Below are 7,324 nucleotides of genomic sequence, written 5' to 3'. Positions count from 1 at the left end.
TAATAATAATGTCTATACAGGAGAAACATCTCAGGAATCTGAGCCTCATTGCCTCCCTGCAACAATATATAAACAATCACTTTCCATTAGGATATCCATGTAGGAATACAAGGCTGTTGTTAATTACAGTCACCAAATATACAGCCCTAATGCTGGCAAAAGTGTCCAACAGAAAGAATATAGACGGGAACAAATAGAAAGGACTTGTGACTTCTACTCCATTCTTTTCACTGTGGCTGCCTATCCCACTCCTTAGCGGCCTCTCCTATCAGCCTCCATTTCTCTTCCCCTGTGTGCAGCACTGGCATCATCCGTCTCCTTGGGTATCACCCATTCAGATTTCCTTCTCTCCCTGGGCCTCCCATACTGCTCACGTCAGGCAACATACCTGTGCCTCAAGCCAGGAAGCAATACCCAAAAGAAGGCAGCCCAGAGGCAGGTTAGGAATTATCAGGATCTGCATCGTGAATCCCCAAGCACAAAGAGCAGAACTCACAGTTAGAGTACACCTGAACATACTCCTGAAAAGCTCTTGTTATTCCTCAGTTCCCACAGCTGGGTATACTGCTCAGGAAGCTGCCACAGGTTCTGTTCCCCATCTTCTGAATTTGCTTTCTAGCAACACTCTCCTTCCCAGGTTCCTGTCCCTCCTTTACATATGTAAATCCTCCAGCTACTACTGAGTGCAAATAGCCTCATAAAGCACATCCAGGTGATCTCACCTACCTATTTGTGCTGTTGCCAGGATGTAAGGGTCCTGCAGGTGAGGCAGCTGGTGGAACATGTGTAAGCTTGGCTACAGGGATTCACTAGGGTGATGCTGAGTATCAGCATGCCAACATTTTCACCAGGCTTTCTCAGCAGTACGCTCAATTCAGCTTCTGACTTCACAAGTACTGCTCTGCAAATTACACATAGAGTTGGGTGATGACCCTTCTATCCCCCTTAGAGAAGCACTTTTAACCAGTTTTGTGTTTACTAGCATTTTAGCAAGGATACATGCCACATTAATACAAGAGATACTACACCACAACCCTGTTAGATGCAGGAGTTAATGTTTTGGACACACATCTGGAGTATTTTCAGTGTAGTAATAGTGTAGTAATAGAAGATTGGTCTCTAGTTTCCCTACTGTTTCTTTGCTATAAGACTACAGCAACACCCATTTTTCCAATGAATCAATATAAAGCATGAATGAAGAAAAATAAGCAGTTCCTGATGCCCTACACAAACTCATTAGCAAATATATCTGTGCAACTGTGTTCAAGGGAGTTTAGGTTTCCAAGGTCTACCTGTACCAACATTCCTTTAGTAAACCATTGACACTAACTTCTCTGTGTGGTACTGCTGTCAAGAACAAGAGCTGAATATGAGTGAGCAGGGTGTCCCTGTGGGATCGTGCTGGTAGAAAGAGACCTTCAGGGCCAAGAGCGATTCTCCACATGTTGGGTGCAGACATGGATGAGTGGGATCCCTCCTGGCTGCTCTCCAGGGGAGTAGTAATGGACCATCTATGGCCTGTTGTTCCTACTGCCATTTAATGCAGCCTCCTTCATCAGCTGGCAAAGCAAATCTCAGCTAAAAATCAGCTTCCCAAAGGCAATGAAAGGGAGAGGAGTGGCATTTATCCCAGCTTGTAAGGCATCAAAAATAATTCAAAAATACACATTTCCAAAGCTTTCCCACTTAGAAGAAATAAACTAAGCTAGTTCAAGAGCTTCAGTCAAAACAGACATTCTCCATCCATAATTGAATAAGGGATTTGGGTTTACTGAGCTGCCCAAAGTGCTTTGTTCCTCACCGGCTGAGCACCAGCCAGCAGCAGCACTTAGCCCTGTTTGAGCAGTCGCCTGGGAGAGTTGCAGGCCCTTTGTGCCCTGTCAGCCTTGGTCTCTCGTCACGCAAGATTTTGTGTAATGGACCACATGCCACACAAGTGAAATATTTGTCATAATCATATTTACAAGGTGCTTGGCTCCCAGGAGAGAACGAAGGCCTGAATAACATACCAGAAATTAAATAACATGTAGCGTAATTTGTTAGGGTTTTTTTTTTTTTTTTAATTACATTCAAAAATTTGGAGCCAGACAAAAACCCTGGTTTGTTGGGGTCAGTGGCCACAAGAAATACTTGAACATTTCTGATGAGAGTCAGGAATAAAAGTAACTGAGCAGAAGCAACACTTATCAGCAGAAAGCCTTTCTCCTTGCATCAGGCTCACAAAACCCCACTGCACCTCTCCCTGCTACCAAACTGTTTGCTCTACCCCCACCTATCCCTCAGGTACAGACACACCAGCAGCTGCATGCAGTCGGTTCACTGGAGGCAGCAGGGCATAGCTATAAATGTATAATGAATGCTTTTATGGCTCCCCAGCAGGCAGTGTGTGTGCCACTTGTGAGACTGTGCTGTAATCTTACATCCAGGGCAAAATGTTGGTAGGCTAAGGGAGACAAGAAGCTGCTATGGAGGGAGGGAGTGGGGTGATTCATGGGGTGAGGGCACAGCTGTTGGCACAGCAGTGGCAGGGCACCCAGCAACCCAAACTGCAAAAGCAGGTGCCTGAAAGTTCCTACTCTGTCTGGAACTTAAACGCTACGGAAAATGTGGAAAGACAACTTTTTTTGCTAGAGCTTTTGCCCATGTGCAGCTCTGGAGGCAGGTTGGGTGCTGGTCAGGGGAGGCACCCTGATGTCCAAGCTACAAGTGCGGTAGGGGATTGTGCTTGTCGGCTTCATGAATCATTGTCTGTAAAAGGCAGTATGTTCTCATGTGTTTAGATGGAGGGAAGATTCAGGCTACGACTCCTTGTCTATAGCTGGTTGCCTCTTCCTCTAAAACACTTTCATATATACTTTACTCAAACACGTGATCAGAGGGTTCAACAGATTATGCTTATGTTCAGGTACTTTCTTTCACTTGCCCTTTGAGTCTCAGTATGTGTGCATCTAGCCAGCCACGCTGGTAACAGTCCACTAAGGGAAACCGTTTTGGGGTTTCTGTACTTGCCCTGTTTGAGGTTTGTCTCCACGCTTTTTCATGAAAACTCGCATGAGCTGATATTGTGAGCCATAGTAGAGCCTGATACTGTTAGGGTCACCTTCATCTGGTCTGATGAACCTGCAGAACACTTAAGTGCTAATGTTCAGGCACTGAATTTTCTCCTAGAGACGGGCCATGTCAGTACTGGCAATACTATCAGAATTTGGGGCTCAGAGCGTCTTTCAGGTCACACTGGGTCATTGCTGAGCTTTGTTCAATGACTATATTGCAGTATAAATATCTAAAATACCAGTTCCCATTCTCCTGAACAATCAAAGACGATGTGTGATAGGTGGGCAGGAGCAACACAGTCTAACGTGGCAGAAGCTGAAGGCTTTACGAGGAACTTTGCACAGCCAAAATTTTGTAAGAAAAAAAGCAACATCTGCAGGGGACAATGCAGACCTGGCAAATAAGAAGATGTGTTTTCTGACCTCTGATTTGGTTGGGACTCAGGGTTGAGAAACCACCTTTGCCTAACATGGAGGATCAAATCTAACCTCTTCCCATGGGACAATGGGAGGATCTCTTTAATGATCACCTGGGCAACAAATGTATCAAATGCTCTAATTTATCCAGGTATGGCTGGACATGAATACAAGTGAAATCTCTGGGAAGTCCAGATGCTTAACACCTGAAAATCTTACTTTGTTTTACAGAGCTGGAGTTCAGGATTCATAAAGCAAGCTAAATCTATCTTTCAGCTGCTAAGCTTTTAAGCATGGCCAAAACATCAACCTTTGCCTTTTCCCTTAAATATTCTTAATAGTATTCCAGGGCAATCTAGGCCTCATACAAGAGCAACAAATATGTGTGTACTAATTCTTGGCTGCCAGTTCTGCTAAAGATGGGTAAGATGCACTTATTGCCCATTGAGTGTTTTATTGTGGCAACAGTTTATTCATTTTTCAAAGGAATTAAATGTTTAAAATGATGAAAACAGAGCCTTGCCAGCTATGACTATATTACTGCTTATAGTAAATCTTGCTCTGGCACATGTGGCCACCAGCTTGTTCAGAGGCATTTTCCCAAACATTGTCAGGTCAGAAAAGAGACATTCAGCCTGTAACAAAGAGTGAAATCTGTACAAAACCCCACTGGCCAGTCTTGTCCTTGCTGTTTTACCCCATCAGTGGTGAGACAGTGGAGGAACTCAGGATGTCATTGCAGCTCTGTGGCATGGCCCCTTGTACAAACCTGATGGCAAAGGTGAGCAGAAAATGGCAGCTGGGAACTGGGTCCCGTGGCATCCAGTGCAGAGGCTCTGAGATTGAGCTGCAGGCTGGCAGACTCCACTTCCTTCCCTTGTGGCAGTACTTCTAAGTAGTACAGTCTTGCCAGTTCACGTTTGGCATCCATGCCCATTTTATAATTGTACTTCTACATGTAGCTCAGATTGACAGCAAGAATTGCATATAGACATAAAACTCTCTCTTCTCTTTCTCTTCTGAGTGCTTTAACCAGTGTACAGGATTGTTTAAAAAAAATACTTGTGTGAGAAATGGCATAAGTGAATCAAAGAGAATAGTTTAAAGGATATTTGAGCTGCAAATCAGCAGAAAGGCTTTGTGAAACACTTAATGTGCACTTGCTATGCTTAGCCTTGAGCCATTAATCCTGTTGTTTCCTCCAGTAATTGCCCTGATATTATTTGCACATAACCTCTCTTTCTAGTAATATTTCGTGATCCAAAAAACATAGTTTGTCCTTGAAAATTGGGGGTCATTATCAAGAGCCCTCACTTTGGATAGGTTATAAATGCATAGCTGTTCACAAAGAACATTTTTCCAATGCAGCATTCCTACATTTTATTGATTCACATGAGGAATAGAAACTTTAAACAGAATGTCAATTTTGCTGCAGTGAAATTTAACTGCTTGATGCATTACCATCTTTTTAAGGGAAAATACATATCAAGCTGATGTCAGGGTTTAATGCTATAATAATACTTTAAATTGTACGGCAATACTGATGGCAGATTCATTCTTTGAGCAGATTGATCTCTTTTGGAGGCGCTGTATGACAGCAAGAATGGACAGAATGATTTGGTCTCTTAAGCAGGAAAGACAGGAAATTTGTTGCATTAGCAGAAAGGACACCAGAGGGAGGATGCTTGACAACACAGTCAGCAGAAGAGTCAAGGGGAAAATCAGCATATTGGATTTTCTGCTGAGAGCAAGATAGCTAGCAAGGACAGTAGCTGGTGGACTGTGAAATCCAATAGCCAGGAGCTGTTGATACAACTGTACCACAGCTGCTGTTCAGCAACTGATGCTGCCTTCCTCATTTTTCTTGTGCTTTTGACTAAATCTCTATTGTGTGTTTTCTGGGATAGAGAGCCTTCTGTGAGAAGTCATCTTTACATTTTGCTTGTGCAGTATCCAGCACCAGGTTCATAACCACTAATATTTCCCCAAATGATAAATTTAATAATGTTTGCTTTTATTTTCTTATTGGTATTCATTTTGCTCACTCAACTGTTGCAAAATAAACCTTTCTGACTCCCATTTCAACTGGGCACAATATTCTCCTTCAGTGGTAGATGATCTAAGCAATAGAAACATAACAACAAGGGTCTACTTAGACAAAAGTCAAATCTGGGAAGTTTGGAAAGCTTTCTGCAGCAGTTACTTATTGGCCAAATTAACTGCTGTGCATATTTTGCCTGCAGTTCTTGGTGACAGGATCTTTCTCGTATGGGCAGGGGAGAGTGGATACTACCCTGCCTGTGTCAAGAGAGCAAACCTTGCAATCCCCAGGTCTCAAAGAAGCCCTTTGGGATGCAAGCAGTTATCCTATCCACCTTCAGGGGTTCATGACCAGCCTGTTAGGCTAGATGCTAAATCACCTCTGCACATCCTCATTACACTTCAGTATTGGAAGTCCTAATAAGCATAGAGGAATTTTTTTCCCAAAACATCATTTATTTGCCATGATTCTGCAGATGTGTCTTAAAAAAGGCATATAGAGAAACCTCCTTTGCTCTATTTTTTTTTCCTTGTTGTTTTTCCTTAATTATTTGGTTAGAAAGCAGCATATGGGAATGGGTGCTCAGTATGTTACACCGTATTAAAAGGTACAAAGGAAAATAGAAGTCAACCAGCGTATTATTATTAATATCGATGCTCCACCTGGGCCTTACAGCAGTTAAGTGTTGAGAGTTAATGATGCTTGTGTAGAATGTTATCCTCCTATCATTTGTTAGCATCAGGGACCAGACTATTCATGAAAAATGATTAACATATAATGGGAGTATTTGATGCTTCTTTAAATGAAAAAGTACATGAAAAACTTTCAACTGTTTTAGTCTGAATATATCCAGAAATAAAAGCATCACAGAGAAAGAGTATTCATAAAAGAAATAGTAGTAAAAGAGAAAAATATCTTGCAATACTAAGGGTTTCTAGTAGCACTTTTCCTCTGTTTGAGTGTAGGTGCTAAAATTATGTGCTATATTGAAAATAGCTCAACTGCCTGAATGCAATCTGCTAGTAAGAGCAGATTTCTCCGTGCCCCAGGCTGAAATAATGAGATAAGAGTTTTGCAATTACTTTACTATCCATTAGAGGTAAATCTAACCAATGAAGGTTATTAACATCTTAGAAATTGTCCTTTAAAAGCCAGTGGTTCAGTAGAAATTTGAGAGTGGAAATGCTGATGCCCTAAAAGGTGCTGGAGACTTGACCTTAGCTAATGGATGGTTACAGGGATGAACTGGCCTGGGTTGTGAAAGCTGATGGCTGCTTGGCTGCCATGACTCTGAGATAGTGAAACTTTCAATTGTGTAAGAAGCAGCAAGGTAAACAGAACCACAACCTTGGCCTTCAGGAGAGAAGATGATGGCTTGCTCAGGGATCTGTTTGTCAGGATCTCACAGGAAGCTGTCCTGGAAAGCAAAAGGACCCAGGAGAGCTGGCTGACCTTCTTTAATATCCTTGGCAGAGCACAGGAAAAGTCCATTCTGATATGTGGGTAGTTGAGCAAGTGTGGCAGGCAGCCAGTGTGCATGAACGGGGCTCTCCTGCCTGAGTTCAGACAGTAATCAAGCACAGAGATGGAGCAAAATAGAGATGTTACTGGAGTGAGCATGGAAGCATTCACTAAAGACGAAGACCTGCAGGAGTTAAAGCTCATACAAGACTCCAAGAGTATAAAGAAGGGCTTCTGTAAGTACACTGGCACAGAAACAAATATGTGATCCTGCTGCTCAGGGGGCCAAGTGATTGTTCCCCTCTGTTTGGCACGTGTGGGACTGCAGCTGGAGTGAGACTGCATCTTGAGC

Source organism: Manacus candei, unplaced genomic scaffold (assembly GCF_025592945.1).
Source record: "Manacus candei isolate 608988 ecotype Guabito, Panama unplaced genomic scaffold, ASM2559294v1 h1tg000028l, whole genome shotgun sequence".
Taxonomy (NCBI): domain Eukaryota; kingdom Metazoa; phylum Chordata; class Aves; order Passeriformes; family Pipridae; genus Manacus; species Manacus candei.
This window is presented reverse-complemented; position numbering follows the sequence as displayed.